The following is a 16,184-nucleotide window of genomic DNA, read 5'->3' on the forward strand; positions in this document are numbered from 1 at the left end:
AATATCTAGCAAATTAAAATTAGAACTGCATGCTGGTCGCATATTTACTGTATGATTAAATTTTCAGGTCTTTGTAACTGTTATACTGGTATCAGCAAAGAGACCTGAAAAGAATATCAATTTCCATATAGCTGAGAATTTTAAAAAATAGCAACAATGCAGCTGTATGGATTGAACTCCTCCTTAAAGTATATATGCATTTAGATTTAGTTACACATGTTCATTCCAGCTAACTTTTATCCAGATTGCTTAGGACATTGTTAACCAAACATTTGATTGAAAGAATTTAGCGCAATACTACAAAACACAGGAGCTACCATAGAGTTTTGTAAGGGGCATATCTATGTTTCTTCTCAACGGTAGTGGCCGCCTAACTTACTTTACAAAATGGGGCAAGGATAATGGAAGGATGGCCCTGTGCCCTTTATTCATGGAATGATACTAATCAATACTCATCTACTGCACAAGTTTCTTCATGGTCTTTTAGACTATAATACTGATTTTTTTGCCTTCCTAAATCCTAATCATGTAGGGGCATTGCTGTCTGCTACATGGTCTAAATGTGCATAGGCCTTGTGATTACTGAGATCAACCGTAGAATAAAAAGCATATAAGATCACCAGTTCGTCGGTGTATTGGCAGAGGACCTACCAACGATGGTGGAACTGGACTGCTGCGGTGCGGGCGGTGTGCTACCTCTTGAGCATTCTACAAATGGCGGTTGTCTATGTAAAGAGAAACAGACAATCCAAACTTCAAATGATATAAGTGAAGCACATGAAGCATTCTATAAAGCCATACTCAAAAGATATAAGTGAAGTGCATAGAGTATTCTATAAATCAACCAAGGACTATCTCATACCAGCATGGTGCATAAAAGAAAAATGAAAACCAAATGCAAAAGACGCTCCAAGATTGCACATATCGCATGAACAAAACGAATCCGAAGACATACCGATACTTGTTGATGAAAGAGGGGATGCCTTCCGGGGCATCCCCAAGCTTAGACGCTTGAGTCTCCTTGAATATTTACTTGGGGTGCCTCGGGCATCCCCAAGCTTGAGCTCTTTCCTCTCTTCCTTCTTCTCACATCGAGACCTTCTCGATCATCGGACACTTCATCCACACAAAACTTCAACAGAAAACTCGGTAAGATCCGTTAGTATAATAAAGCAAATCACTACTCTAAGTACTATTGCAAACCAATTCATATTTAATTTTTGCATTTTAGCTACTTTAATATAACTTTTCCATGGCTTAATCCATTGATATAAATTGATAGTTTCATCAAAACAAGCAAACTATGCATCAAAAACAGAATCTGTCTACAACAGAACAGTCTGTAATAATCTGAACATTCACCATACTTCTGATACTTTAACAATTCTACCAAAACTAGTAAAAATAAAAAATTTGTATAGGAAGACAGTGCAAAAAGAATCAGAACCATTTGACGTTCCAGCTAAAAATGTAAAATCGCGCACTACAGCCAAAGTTTCTGTCCTGCACCGTACAGACCATCAAGCAAATGTAAACATCCTAAAGGCAAACCTTGGCACATTATTTTTATAATACAATGGGATTGTACAAGGGGATAATTATTTTTGTTGAAAAGTTTCTGTAATCAAGATTCACAAAGTTTCTGTGAGCATGAACAAAGTTCAAGGCTAGCTCCCACTTCAACAATGCTTGTCTTTCTCACTTTCGCTTTCCTTTTTGAAAAAGTTTTGGGTTCCCCTCTTTATTTTTGTTGTTTTTAAACTATATAAAAGCACTCAACAGAAATAAATGACTCTCTAAAACTTCCGGGTTGTCTCCCTGGCAGCGCTTTCTTTAAAGCCATTAAGCTAGGCATATAGTGCTCAAGTAATGAATCCACCCGGATCCCAAGGTATATCAAAGCCAATTTTAATTAATAATGATTTATAATTTAGTAGTGAGCACAAAGTAACATATATCATGCAATAACGAAGTCTAACTCTCTTCCTATGCATCGCCATGTCATAAAAGAACAATTCATGCACACAAAGTAAAGGCCAATGCATAGTATAAACAGTTTCTTGCAACTTTATCATATTGGAAACATAGAGAGGTGGAGATATAGTTCCTCTCTCATAATAATTGCAAGTAGGAGCAGAAAGCACATGCATATTATATTCATCAAAATCATCATGTGCAACGGTAAAAGGCAACCCATCAATATATTCCTTAATAAGAGCAAACTTCTCCGATATAGTGTAGTTTGGAGAATTCAGAAAGATAATAGGACTATCATGTGTGGGTGCAATAGCAACAATTTCATGTTTAACATAAGTAACTATAGCAAGTTCATCTCCATAAGCATAATTCATATTGGCATCTTGGCCACAAGCATAGCAAGCATCATCAAAAAGGGATATTTCAAAAGAATCAACGGGATCATAGCAATTATCATAATATTTATCCTTCGGTAAGCATGAAGGGGAATTAAACAATGTATGAGTTGAAGAGTTACTCTCATTAGAAGGTGGGCACGGGTGATCAATCTGCTCTTCCTCATTTTGTTCTTCGCTCTCCTCCTCATCTTTTTCATCCAATGAGCTCACAGTTTCATCAACTTCTTCTTCTATAGATTTCTGCAAAATATTAGGCTCTTCTTGGATAGCGAAGACTTTCTCAATAAGTGCATTAATATCGTAATTGTATTCATAATTCTCATAACAATATTTAAGGATAGCTAAATTTTCAGGTCTATAAACAGCATCATCAAAATCTTCAAACTCTTTAAACATAGATTCAATTTCATAAGCACCCATAAAAGCAACAAATTCTTCTATTTGTTCCACATCATAGTAATCATATATACCATTAGCATAAGAAGCTAAGGTCTTATTATCATTAAGTTTGCATGAAAAGGGAAGGTGTGGAGCCTTCATCCTAGAGCAACAAGTATAATCATATCTCAAGCATAGTTGCCTAGCATACCAATTCAATATATGAATTTGATCCCATAATAATTTCCCTTTTTGTGTCAAGCGGTAATCCCTAAAGTATTCACGTTGACCCAAAATTACTCCCATTACATAATTGAATGGGGTTTTCTCAGGATTATTAAAGTAGTACATAATATCTTTCACATAACCAGCATCGAGGGTTTTAGGAGGTTCCCCATCTCCATGAGCAGAAAGTACACCTAATTTTTCTGGTATTTCGTGTTCCATATCCATAACTAAATATAAAGAAAAACTAAGAACAACAAATAAAAATTACTTAGTGATAAAGCAAACAAGCACACACGAGAATATTCACCCCACGCTATTGCTCCCCGGCAACGGCGCCAGAAAAAGGTCTTGATAACCCACAAGTATAGGGGATCGCAACAGTTTTCGATAAGTAAGAGTGTCGAATCCAATGAGGAGCTAAAGGTAGAACAAATATTCCCTCAAGTTCTATCGACCACCGATACAACTCTACACACGTTTGATGTTCGCTTTACCTAGAACAAGTATGAAACTAGAAGTACTTTGTAGGTGTTGTTGGATAGGTTTGCAAGATAATAAAGATTACGTAAATAAAAAGTAGGGGCTGTTTAGATTAAGAAACAATAAAGTAAATATAGCAAGTGTGGAAAAGTGGTGGTAGGAGTTGCAAAATTGCCCCTAAGCAATTGACTACTTTACTAGACCGATAGCAAGTATTATGTGGGAGAGGCCACTGCTAGCATGTCATCCCTGACTTGGAATTCTATGCACTTATGATTGGAACTATTAGAAAGCATCCGCAACTACTAACGTTCATTAAGGTAAAACCCAACCATAGCATTAAGAATATTGGTCCCCCTTCAATCCCGTATGCATCAATTTCTATGCTAGGTTGAAGATTCTGTCACTCTTGCCCTCCAATACATAGTCCTATCAACATACAACTAACCCTAGGGTGTGATCCACGCGCGCAATCATATGATGGGCACCAAAGGACAGCAACATAACCACAAGCAAATTAAATCAATCATAGCAATTCATCAACCACCGATAGGACAACGAAAATCTACTCAGACATCATAGGATGGCAACACATCATTGGATAATATGAAGCATAAAGCACCATGTTCAAGTAGAGGGTACATCGGGTAGCGGGAGAGTGGACCGCTGTAGATAGAGGGGGGAAGGTGATGGAGATGTTGGTGAAGATGGCGGAGGTGTTGGTGTAGATCGCGGTGATGATGATGGCCCCGGTGGCACTCCGGTGCCACCGGAAGCGAGGGGGAGAGAGCCCCCCTCCTCCTTCTTCTTCCTTGACCTCCTCCCTAGATGGGAGAAGGGTTTCCCCTCTGGTCCATGGCCTCCATGGCGTGGGAGGGGCGAGAGCCCCTCCGAGATTGGATCTGTCTCTCTGTCTCTCTCTGTTTCTGCGTTCTCAGATTCTTCCCTTTCACCGTTTCTTATATTCCCGGAGATCCGTAACTCCGATTGGGCTGAAATTTTGACACGATCTCTATCCGTAAATTAGCTTTCTTGCGGCGAAAGAAGGGCATCAACCGCCTTATGGGGTGGCCACGAGGGTCAGGGGCGCGCCTGCCTCTCCAGGGTGCGCCCCCTACCTCGTGGGCCCCTCGAGAATCGTCTCGCGTGGATTCTTCTTCCCAAAAATCATATATACTCCAAAAAAATCTCCGTCAATTTTTATTCCGTTTGGACTCCGTTTGATATGGATATTCTGCGAAACAAAAAAACATGCAACAAACAGGAACTGGCACTGGGCACTGGATCAATATGTTAGTCCCAAAAATAGTATAAAAAGTTGCCAAAAGTATATGAAAGTTGAATAATATTGGCATGGAACAATCAAAAATTATAGATATGACGGAGACGTATCAATAACCAATCATACATAAAAGAATTCAGAGAAGATTCAAATATTATTCATAGATAGATCCATTTCATATGCACTCACCGCCTCCTCAATGCAAGTACTTCACCTGGATAGATCATGAAGTGCCAAAAGATGTTCAAAAGGACCAATATGAAGATTGTTTTAGGCGCCAGCGGCTGTTCGAAGAAAGGTTTCAAATAGGCTTGGTGGAAGAGCATCGTAAGAAAGAGAGGATGGAGCGGAAGTAACGCGAGGAGGAGAGGGCATGCCAAACGAAGCTTGCTAATGAGGAAGGGACAAGAAAGCTTGCAAAGGCTCACATGGCACAAGAGGAGGATGAGGCACGTGAAAAGAAGGGGAAGTGGCCCCATATGACTCAGTAAAGCATTCGCTTCGGTGCACTCGTCATGTAACCGGATGAAGCCATACCAAATTTATCATGAACTATGTAGTACTAAGGCATGAAGCCATGTGTCGTGAACTTGTCGTGAATGAATTTTCCATTTGTATTGAATTTGGTGTGGAGATGTTTGCAAGGTGTCGTGAGAACTTTAGTTTGTCAACAATTTGTGTTATTTGTCAGCAATCTATGTGATGATTTTTATTTATAAGCTGTTGTGTTGAGATGACGGATAGAATAGAGGAAGTCCTCTGTTTTTAAACCAACCGCCACACACCCTGGCGGTAGGTTGCTGGACCCTAGCGGCAGAGCCCATGGCGGTAGGGGGGCATAGTTTCTGTGACGGAAAAAATCAACCCCTTGGCGGTAGGCTCAAACCCTACCCCCAGAGCCTGTGGCGGTAGGTTGCTGGATCCTACCGCCAGAGCTCATGGCGGTAGGGGGCGGCAAAGTTTCTATGATGAGAAAAAACACCACCTTGGCGGTAGGGTAAGCTCACATAATCAGGTCTATCTTATAGGATAGGTGTTACACAGGGCTTCAAACATTTGGCTCACAAGGATAATGTATATTAATGTGATCTTCTAAATATATATATATATATGAATTAAATATGCTCTTTGCCATCCAGATTCAGTTGTCCTAAATCAAACTATAAATATGCAACAAATCCTTAAAGAATTACTTGGCTAAAAAGAAATCTACAGTTGGGGTTGAGTAGGCTTCATCATTACAAATTACATAGCAGCCTGCAAATAGATGCATTCATTATTATTATTTAAGGTTGATAGCTTGGAATATTCTCAAATTCCATAGGACTGACAGAAAATAAGAACATGGGTACACCCTACCGAACTTGAGATGGTACCTCCTTTCTAGTATATACCGAACTTGAAGGAACCGCGCAAACATAAAGAATCAGTGCAGCGGCAATACTGAAAGTGAAAACATACATTTTATATAGAACATTAGCATGTAGACAAAATTGGAAGTAAGCAATGGAGAAACACCTCTTTGGCTAAATGTTTGGCTATCTTGGCTGAAAAGCTCCCATGATTCTTGCCAATGGAAAACAGAACGCCATATATATCTTGATCCTGCATATAATAAATATGGTCGCAACATAGAAGAAAAGAGTCAGTTACAACAAAACTGAAGCAATTATAGAGTAAGCAATATTCTATACGCTGAATGAAATTCATATTAACATTTAGCAGGATAACCGAGGCTCCGTGTTACATTGACTACACGAATAATTCATCTAGAAAATGTTCAAGCAAAGATCAGAATAGCAAGGGAGAGATAATTGTGAAGCATGGTGATTGTTCTGCACTAACATACCTCCAGATTTTTCTCCAGACCTGCAATGAGACCATCAAGTGCAGATTTAAACATTCGAAGTTTAGGCAGATTCACTTGCCCTAGGATCTTGCGTGCTGCATTTCGAACTACGACATTGGCATCCATCAATATGCCAAGGAACTGCAAAAGCAACAGGAGGCATAAGGTTACCAAATTTAGCATCTAGCACAGTTAATTACAAATAGAGAACCAATTCATACATCTAGCTTACACGAGATACATTATATTGATAATTAGTACCATGTGCATGTGCTTCTCCAGCATGCTCAAACATCCATATGTTGCCATATCAAACAGTGTCTGCAAAGTTTGCAGTCTAACTGCTTCTGTATCTCATTCATCATGTCCATCAACAAGTCCAAGGCCTTATGTGCATATTGATTTGAAAGCTTTGCAAGAGCTCCCAGTGTTTTACATGGAACTGTTCGGACCTGTAGGGAGAACATATAGAACAATAAACAAAAGACACGGGACATTAAGGGGAATTATGTGGTATAAGAGAATGACCTGACCTGATAGAATTCATCTTCAACCCCATGCGCAAATATGCTAGCAGCACAGGGGAATGATAATTTAGGTGGTAGTTTTTTCCCTTTGATGCTAGAGGCACTCCCAGTGTCAGTTTTTATGATCTTCTTAGACAGCGACTGAAGCAAAACACCTTCATATACTCTCTGGATTTTGGCAAGTGCGTCGAATGCTTCAATTCTTACTTCTGTACACATGTCCCTGGCCATGGAGCTAAGCTGAATAGAGAAGTCCAAAGGGGAAACAAAGCAGTTATCATTACAGTGGTCAGTGGAGTAAAACTTGTAATATACAAATATTAAATGCACAAGCATGATTAGATGCATCTTTCTTATTGTGTGCATCACAAACTGCATGTTTTAGTAGTAAATCTCATTTGCCATGAGTACTTCACCTTGTCAAAAGGATTTCTGGTGATAAGAACAGAAAGGTAAATTGCCGAAAATACAATTCTTCTAAGTAAAAAACAAGAACATCGCTCCCAGTAACAGTTATGGTCATGTCGTGTAACTATTCATTCCAAACTTTAGTAGCCTGGAATTGACATATAGAAACAGAAGTATTAGGATAAATAAAAATGTCGGTATCACATTAACACTAGGCCCACACTCAGCTAGTTGATCCTACCGTTCATGAACACCAAATCCAGCGCGAAGTGCAAACCATACATGTAGGATAACCTAGTCCATTTGGTCACCATCACCAACCAACTCCTCTCTCATGGCAAACTTCTCCGCACAAAGGCCAACCTATCCACCGAAGATAGGAGATCTCCTCAATTCCTCATATGTAACTCTCAAAAGCATACAACAGCACAAAAGAAAACATAAGTACCCATAAATGACAAAATCTCACCAATCGCATAGCTGCCAACCTGACACCCTCATCCTCGTCCCTAAGCAATTTCTCCGTGCAAGCGTAGCACCACTCCACAACTCCGCCGCCGACATTTACTTTCTTGAGGACCGCAGCGAGGCCGCTGAGCACCTCCGCCCATGACAACGGGTAGAGTCCGCTGGCCACCGAGACTAGTGCTCGGATCTCCATCTCAGGGTCAGCACCTGAGCTACTGGATGCGTGCGGCCCCATAAATCGAGCTCGCTTGGAGACGGACAGGCCGGGTTCGGAAGCGGCGAGGCCCTCGTCCATGAGATTCACGACCCCATAAGCTTGGAAAGCATTTTGCAAAACCCATATAAGTATATTTCTTACAAACTAAAACTAATAATCTCTAGCAAGTAAAAATTAGAACTGCATGCTGGTCACATATTTACTGTATGATTAAATTTCCAGGTCTTTGTAACTGTTATTCTGATATCAGCACAAAGACCTGAAAAGAAGTATCAATTTCCATATAGCTGAGAATTTAATATAAACATAGCAACAATGCAGCTGTATGGATTGAACTCCTTCTCAAAGTATATATGCATATAGATTTAGTTACACATGTTCATTCCAGCTAACTTTTATCCAGATTGCTTAGGACATTGTTATCCAAACAGTTGATGGAAATAATTTAGTGCAATACTACAAAACACAGGAGCTAGCATAGAGTTTTCTAAGGGGCATATCTATGTTTATTCTCAACGGTAGTGGCCGCCTAACTTACTTTACAAAATGGGACAAGGATAATGGACGGATGGCCTTGTGCCCTTTATTCATGGAATGATACTAATCAATACTCATCTACTGCATATGTTTCTTCATGGTCTTTTAGACTACAATCCTAAATTTTTTTTGCCTTCCTAAATCCTAATCCTGTAGGGGCATTGCTGTCTGCTACATGGTCTAAATGAGCATAGGCCTTGTGATTACTGAGATCAACCGTAGAATCAAAAGCATATAAGATCACCAGTTCGTCGGTGTATTGGCAGAGGACCTACCAGCGGTGGTGGAACTGGACTGCCGCGGTGTCGGCGGTGGTGCCCATTGTGCCTTCTCCATGCGAGAACGGCCGACATCGATGTAGGTAGGCCGCGGAGGGGTGGGCCGGGAGGGGGCGGGCAGAGCCTGGCAGTACGCAGCGTAGAGGAGCAGGAGGCCGCGAGGAATGGGGCAGGGCTACGACGGCGGTGGGGATCTCGAGAGGGCTGTGGCAGAGGACAAGACGCCCACGGAGTGCAGAGAGGGAGGAGATGGCCGTGATGCAAGATGCGCAGGCGGGGAGCGGGCGCGGCGCAAGACGGCAGGAGATAGCGGGAGGACGGACGAGTAGGGATGGCTTCCGCAAATCCGCCGCGCGCTGGCTTCTGGTTCCCCTTTGGAAATATTTCGGGATCTGACCCTATTGCCTACCACCAGGGGGTGGCGGTAGGTTTACACATACTACCGCCATGGGCTCTGGCGGTAGGTCCCTTGACGGCGACTGACGGTCGTCGGCTCGTGCTGACGTGGAAAAGGGCCTACCACCATGGGCTCTGGCGGTAGGGTCCTGGGTGGTGGATAAGGTGGATAAGGGGCTGGTTTGTGGGCCCTAATGCCTATGACCTTCCAACTAACGCCTATGACCTTCCACCGGTATGCTAGAGAAGTAACATCTTACTCCAAAATGTGTGTCAACACTAACATCCATTTTATATGCACTCACCGCCTCCTCTATGGAAGTACTTTACCTGGATAGGTCATGAAGTGCCAAAAGTTGTCCAAAAGGACAAATATGAAGATTTTCTTAGGCGCCAGCGGCTGTTTGAAGAATGGTTTCAAATAGGCTTGGAGGAATAGCGTCGTCAGAAAGAGAGGATGGAGCGGAAGCAAGGCGAGGAGGAGAGGGCACGCAAAATGAATCTTTCTCGTGAGGAGAGGACAAGAAAGCTTGCAAAGGCTCGCAAGGCACAAGAGGAGGATGAGGCACGTGACAAGAAGGGGAAATGGCCCCGTACGACTCAGTAAAGCCTTCGCTTCGGTGGACTCGTCATGTAACCGGATGAAGCCATGCCAAATTTATCATGAACTATGTAGTACTAATGCATGAAGCCATGTGCCGCGAACTTGTCGTGAATGAATTTGCCATTTGTATTGAATTTGGTGTGGAGATGTTTGCAAGGTGTCATGAGAACTTTAGTTTGTCAGCAATTTGTGTGATTTGTCAGCAATCTATGTGATGATTTTTATTTATAAACTGTTGTGCTGAGATGACGGATAGAACGGAGGGAGGCCTCTATTTTTAAACCTACCGCCACACACCCTGGCGGTGGTTGCTGGACCCTACCGCCAGAGCCCATGGCGGTAGGAGGGGCATAGTTTCTGTGATGAAAAAACTCAACCCCTTGGCGGTAGGCTCAAACCCTACCGCCAGAGCGTGTGGCGGTAGGTTGCTGGATCCTATCGCCAGAGCACATGGCGGTAGGGGGCGGCAAAGTTTCTGTGACGAGAAAAAACACCACCTTGGCGGTAGGGTAAGCCCACATAATCAAGTGTATCTTATAGGATAGGTATTACACAGTGCTTAAAACATTTGGCTCATGAGGATAATGTATATTAATATGATCTTCCAAATATATATATAAATTAAATATGCTCTTTGCCTTCTAGATTCAGTTTTCCTAAATCAAACTATAAATATGCAACAAATCCATAAAGTATTACTTGGCTAAAAAAGAAATCTACAGTTGGGGTTGAGTAGACTTCATCGTTACAAATTACTTAGCAGCCTGCAAATATAGATGCATTCATTGCTATTATTTTAGGTTGATAGCTTGGAATATTCTCAAATTGCATACGACTGACAGAAAATAAGAACATGGGTACACACTACCGAACTTGAGATGGTACCTCCTTTCTAGTATATACCGAACTTGAAAGAACCGCGCAAACAAAAAGAATCAGTGCAGCAACAATACTGAAAGTGAAAACATACATTTTATATAGAACATTAGCATGTAGAAAAAATTGGAAGTAAGCAATGGAGAAACACCTCTTTGGCTAAATGTTTGGCTATATTGGCTGAAAAGCTCCCATGATTCTTGCCAATGGAAAACAGAACGCCATATATATCTTGATCCTGCATATGATAAATACGGTCGCAACATAGAAGAAAAGAGTCAGTTACCACAAAATTGAGGTCATAGGCACAAAGACTCAAATAATTATAGATTAAGCAATATTCCATACGCTGAATGAAACTCAAAGTATAATTTAGCAGGATAATTGAGGCTCCGTGTTACATTGACTACACGAATAATTCATCTAGAAAATGTTCAAGCAAAGATCAGAATAGCAAGGGAGAGATAATTGTGAAGCATGGTGATTGTTCTGCACTAACATACGTTTGGATTTTTCTCCAAACCTGCAACGAGACCATCAAGTGCAGATTTAAACATTTGAAGTTTAGGCAGATTCACTGGCCCTAGGATCTTGTGTGCTGCATTTCAAACTACGACATTGGCATCCATCAATATGCCAAGGAACTGCAAAAGCAACAGGAGGCATAAGGTTACCAAATTTAGCATCTAGCACAGTTAATTACAAATAAAAAACCAATTCATACATCTAGCTTACACGAGATACATTATATTGATAATTAGTACCATGTGCATGTGCTTCTCCTGCATGCTCAAACATCCATATGTTGACATATCAAACAATGTCTGCAAAGTTTGCCGTCTAACTGCTTCTGTATCATCATTCATCATGTCCATCAACAAGTCCAAGGCCTTCTGTGCATATTGGTTTGAAAGCTTTGCAAGAGCTCCTAGCGTTTTACATGCAACTGTTCGGACCTATAGGGAGAACATATAGAACAATAAACAAAAGACACGGGATGTTAAGAGGAATTATGTGGTATAATAGAATGACCTGAACTGATTGAATTCATCTTGAACCCCTTGCGCAAATATGCCAGCAGCACAGCGGAATGATAATTTAGGTGGTAGTTTTTTCCCTTTGATGCTAGAGGCACTCCCAGTGTTAGTTTTTATGATCTTCTTAGACAACGACTGAAGCAAAACACCTTCAGATACTCTCTGGATTTTGGCAAGTGCGTTGAATGCTTCAATTCTTACTTCTGTACACATGTCCCTGGCCATGGAGCTAAGCTGAATAGAGAAGTCCAAAGGGGAAACAAAGCAGTTATCATTACAGTGGTCAGTGGAGTAAAACTTGTAATATACAAATATTAAATGCACAAGCATGATTAGATGCATCTTTCTTATTGTGTGCATCACAAACTGCATGTTTCAGTAGTAAATCTCATTTGCCATGAGTACTTTCACCTGGTCAAAAGGATTTCTGGTGATAAGAACAGAAAGGTAAATTGCCGAAAATACAGGTCTTCTAAGTAAAAAACAAGAACACCGCTCCCAGTATCAGTTATGGGCATGTCGTATAACTATTCATTCCAAATTTTAGTAGCCTGGAATTGACATATAGAAATAGAAGTATTAGGCTAAATAATAATGTCGGTATCACATTAACACTAGGCCCACACTCAGCTAGTTGATCCTACCGTTCATGAACACCAAATCCAGCGCGAAGTGCAAACCATACATGTAGGATAACCCAGTCCATTTGGTCACCATCACCACCCAACTCCTCTCTCATGGAAAACTTCTCCGCACAAAGGCCAACCTATCCAGTGAAGACAGGAGATCCCCTCAATTCCTCATATGTAACTCTCAAAAGCATACAGTAGCACAAAAGAAAACACAAGTACCCATAAATGACAAAATCTCACCAATCACACAACTGCCAACCTGATACCCTCGTCCTCGCCCCTCAGCAATTTCTCCGCGCAAGCGTAGCAGCACTCCACAACCCCGCCGCCAGCATTCGCCTTCTTGAGGACCGCAGCGAGGCAGCTGAGCGCCTCCGCCCATGACAACGGGTAGAGTCCGCTGGCCATCGAGACTAGTGCTCAGATCTCCATCTCAGCGTCAGCACCTGAGCTACTGGATGCGTGCGGCGCCATAAACCGAGCCCGCTTGGAGACGGATGGGCCGGGTTCGGAAGCGGCGAGGCCCTCGTCCATGAGATTCACGACCCCATAAGCTTGGAAAGAATTTTGCAAAACCCATATAAGTATATTTCTTGCAAACTAAAACTAATAATCTCTACCAAATTAAAATTAGAACTGCATGCTGGTCACATATTTATTGTATGATTAAATTTTCAGGTCTTTGTAACTGTTATTTTTATATCAGCACTGAGACCTGAAAAGAATATCAATTTCCATATAGCCGAGAATTTTAAAAAATAGCAACAATGCAGCTGTATGGATTGAACTCCCCCTCAAAGTATATATGCATTTAGATTTAGTTAAACATGTCCATTCCAACTAACTTTTATCCGGATTTCTTAGGACATTGTTATCTGATACGTCTCCAACGTATCTATAATTTTTGATTGCTCCATGCTATATTATCTAATGTTTTGGACTATATTGGGCTTTATTTTCCACTTTTATATTATTTTTGGGACTAACCTATTAATCAGAGGCCCGGCCCAAAATTGCTGTTTTTTTGCCTATTTAAGTGTTTCGGAGAAACGGAATATCAAACGGAGATTTTCTCATCACATAAGATCCAGGAGACTTGGACCCTCCGTCAAGAAAGCCACGAGGCGGTCACGAGGGTGGAGGGCGCCCCCCTAGGGCGCACCCCCTGCCTCGTGGGCCCCTTGAAGCTCCACCGACCCTTCCTCCTATATATACCTACGCACCCCCAAACGATCGGGGACGGAGCCAAAAACCTAATTCCACCACCGCAACTTTCTGTATCCACGAGATCCCATCTTGGGGCCTGTTCCGGAGCTCCGCCGGAGGGGGCATCGATCACGGAGGGCTTCTACATCATCATCCAAGCCCCTCCGATGAAGTGTGAGTAGTTTACTTTAGACCTATGGGTCCATAGTTAGTAGCTAGATGGCTTCTTCTCTCTTTTTGGATCTCAATACAATGTTCTCCCCCTCTCTTGTGGAGATCTTTTCGACGTAATCTTATTTTTGCGGTGTGTTTGTTGAGACCGATGAATTGTGGGTTTATGATCAAGTCTATCTATGAATAATATTTGAATCTTCTCTGAATTCTTTTATGTATGATTGGTTATCTTTGCAAGTCTCTTCGAATTATTAGTTTGGTTTGGCCTACTAGATTGGTTGTACTTGCCATGGGAGAAGTGCTTAGCTTTGGGCTCGATCTTGCGGTGTCCTTTCCCAGTGACACAAGGGGCAGCAAGGCACGTATTATATTGTTGCCATCGAGGATAACAAGATGGGGTTTTTTTTTATCATATTGCATGAAACTATCCCTCTACATCATGTCATCTTGCTTAAGGCGTTACTCTGTTTTTAACTTAATAGTCTAGATGCATGCTGGATAGCGGTCGATGAGTGGATTAATAGTAGTAGATGCAGGCAGGAGTCGGTCTACTTGTCTCAGACGTGATGCCTATATACATGATCATACCTAGATATTCTCATAACTATGCTCAATTCTGTCAATTGCTCAACAGTAATTTGTTCACCCACCGTAGAATACTTATGCTCTTGAGAGAAGCCACTAGTGAAACCTATGGCCCCCGGGTCTCTTTCTTATCATATCAATCTCCATCAGTTTATTATTGCTTTGCTTTTACTTTTCCTTTTACTTTTTTACTTTGCATCTCTATACCAAAAATACCAAAAATATTATTTATCATCTCTATCAGATCTCACTTTCGTAAGTGACCATGAAGGGATTGACAACCCCTAAGCACGTTGGTTGTGTTGAGCTATTGTTTTTGTGTAGGTACGAGGGACTCGCGCGTAGCCTCCTACTGGATTGATACCTTGGTTCTCAAAAACTGAGGGAAATACTTACACTACTTTGCTGCATCATCCTCTCCTCTTCGGGGAAATCCAACGCAGTGCTCAAGAGGTAGCAAGAAGAATTTCTGGTGCCGTTGCCGAGGAGTCTGCGCAAAAGTCAACATACCAACTACCCATCACAATCCCTATCTCCTGCATTACATTATTTTCCATTTGCCTCTCGTTTTCCTCTCCCCCACTTCACCCTTGCCGTTTTATTCGCCCTCTCTCTCTATCCTCCCTCCCTCTCTATTTGCCTCATTTTTCCCATTTGCTTTTTGTTTGCTCGTGTGTTGGATTGCTTGTTTGTCGCGATGGCTCTTCCTAGATTCGGTGATCTTCACCTTAAAAGGTTAGAGGAGATCGAAAACAACATCAGGAAATTTATGGTTTTGCAATTTGAGCATAATAATTTCGTTAGAAATGAGCTTAAGGAACAAAAAGGTTTTATGAGTTATATGAATAAAGAGCTCGATGATATGTCTAAAGAATTTGATGGTATAAGATCCCAAATTGCTCGTCTTGAAAAATTAACTGCTGAAATTTCGGATATGCAAGCTACCTTAGTCAATAAGATGGCCGCTAAACCGGATTCCTATGAAAATCAAGATGAAGATCTAAAAGTTATTGATGTGTCCCCTATTAAATCTTTGTTTTTCAATATTAATCTTGATAATGATGGGACTGAATATGATCCACCTTTACCTAGAAGGCGTTCTAAAAATTCGGAGTATTATATCTTGATGGTGAAATTGATAAAAGTGGTATTAAAAGAAATAAAACCCTAGATGATGCTAAACCCACCATATTGGATTTCAAGGAATTTAATTATGAAAATTGCTCTTTAATTGATTGTATTTCCTTCTTGCAATCCTTGCTAAAATCTCCTCATGCTTATAGTCAAAATAAAGTCTTTACCGAACATATCGTTGATGCCTTGATGCAATCTTATGAAGAAAAATTTGAGTTGAAAGTTTCTATACCTAGAAAACTTTATGGTGAGTGGGAACCTACTATTAAAATTAAAATTAAAGATTATGAGTTTTATGCTTTGTGTGATTTGGGTACTAGTGTCTCTACTATTCCCAAAACTTTGTGTGATTTGCTAGATTTCCGTGATTTTGATGATTGCTCTCTAAACTTGCATCTTGTGGATTCCACTATTAAGAAACCTATGGGAAGAATTAATGATGTTCTTATTGTTGCAAATAGGAATTATGTGCCCGTAGATTTTATCGTTCTTGATATAGATTGCAATCCTTCT

At 41.1% G+C, this 16,184-nt stretch overlaps 2 pseudogenes; both read right to left on the reverse strand.

The window, feature by feature from the left end:
* Positions 1-5,988: 5,988 nt before the first annotated feature.
* Positions 5,989-7,350, reverse strand: LOC125516838 (annotated as a pseudogene).
* Positions 7,351-10,724: 3,374 nt separating this feature from the next.
* LOC125512288 lies at positions 10,725-12,165 on the reverse strand (annotated as a pseudogene).
* Between the last annotated feature and the right edge of the window lie 4,019 nt (positions 12,166-16,184).

Source organism: Triticum urartu, chromosome 6, assembly GCF_003073215.2.
Source record: "Triticum urartu cultivar G1812 chromosome 6, Tu2.1, whole genome shotgun sequence".
NCBI lineage: Eukaryota > Viridiplantae > Streptophyta > Magnoliopsida > Poales > Poaceae > Triticum > Triticum urartu.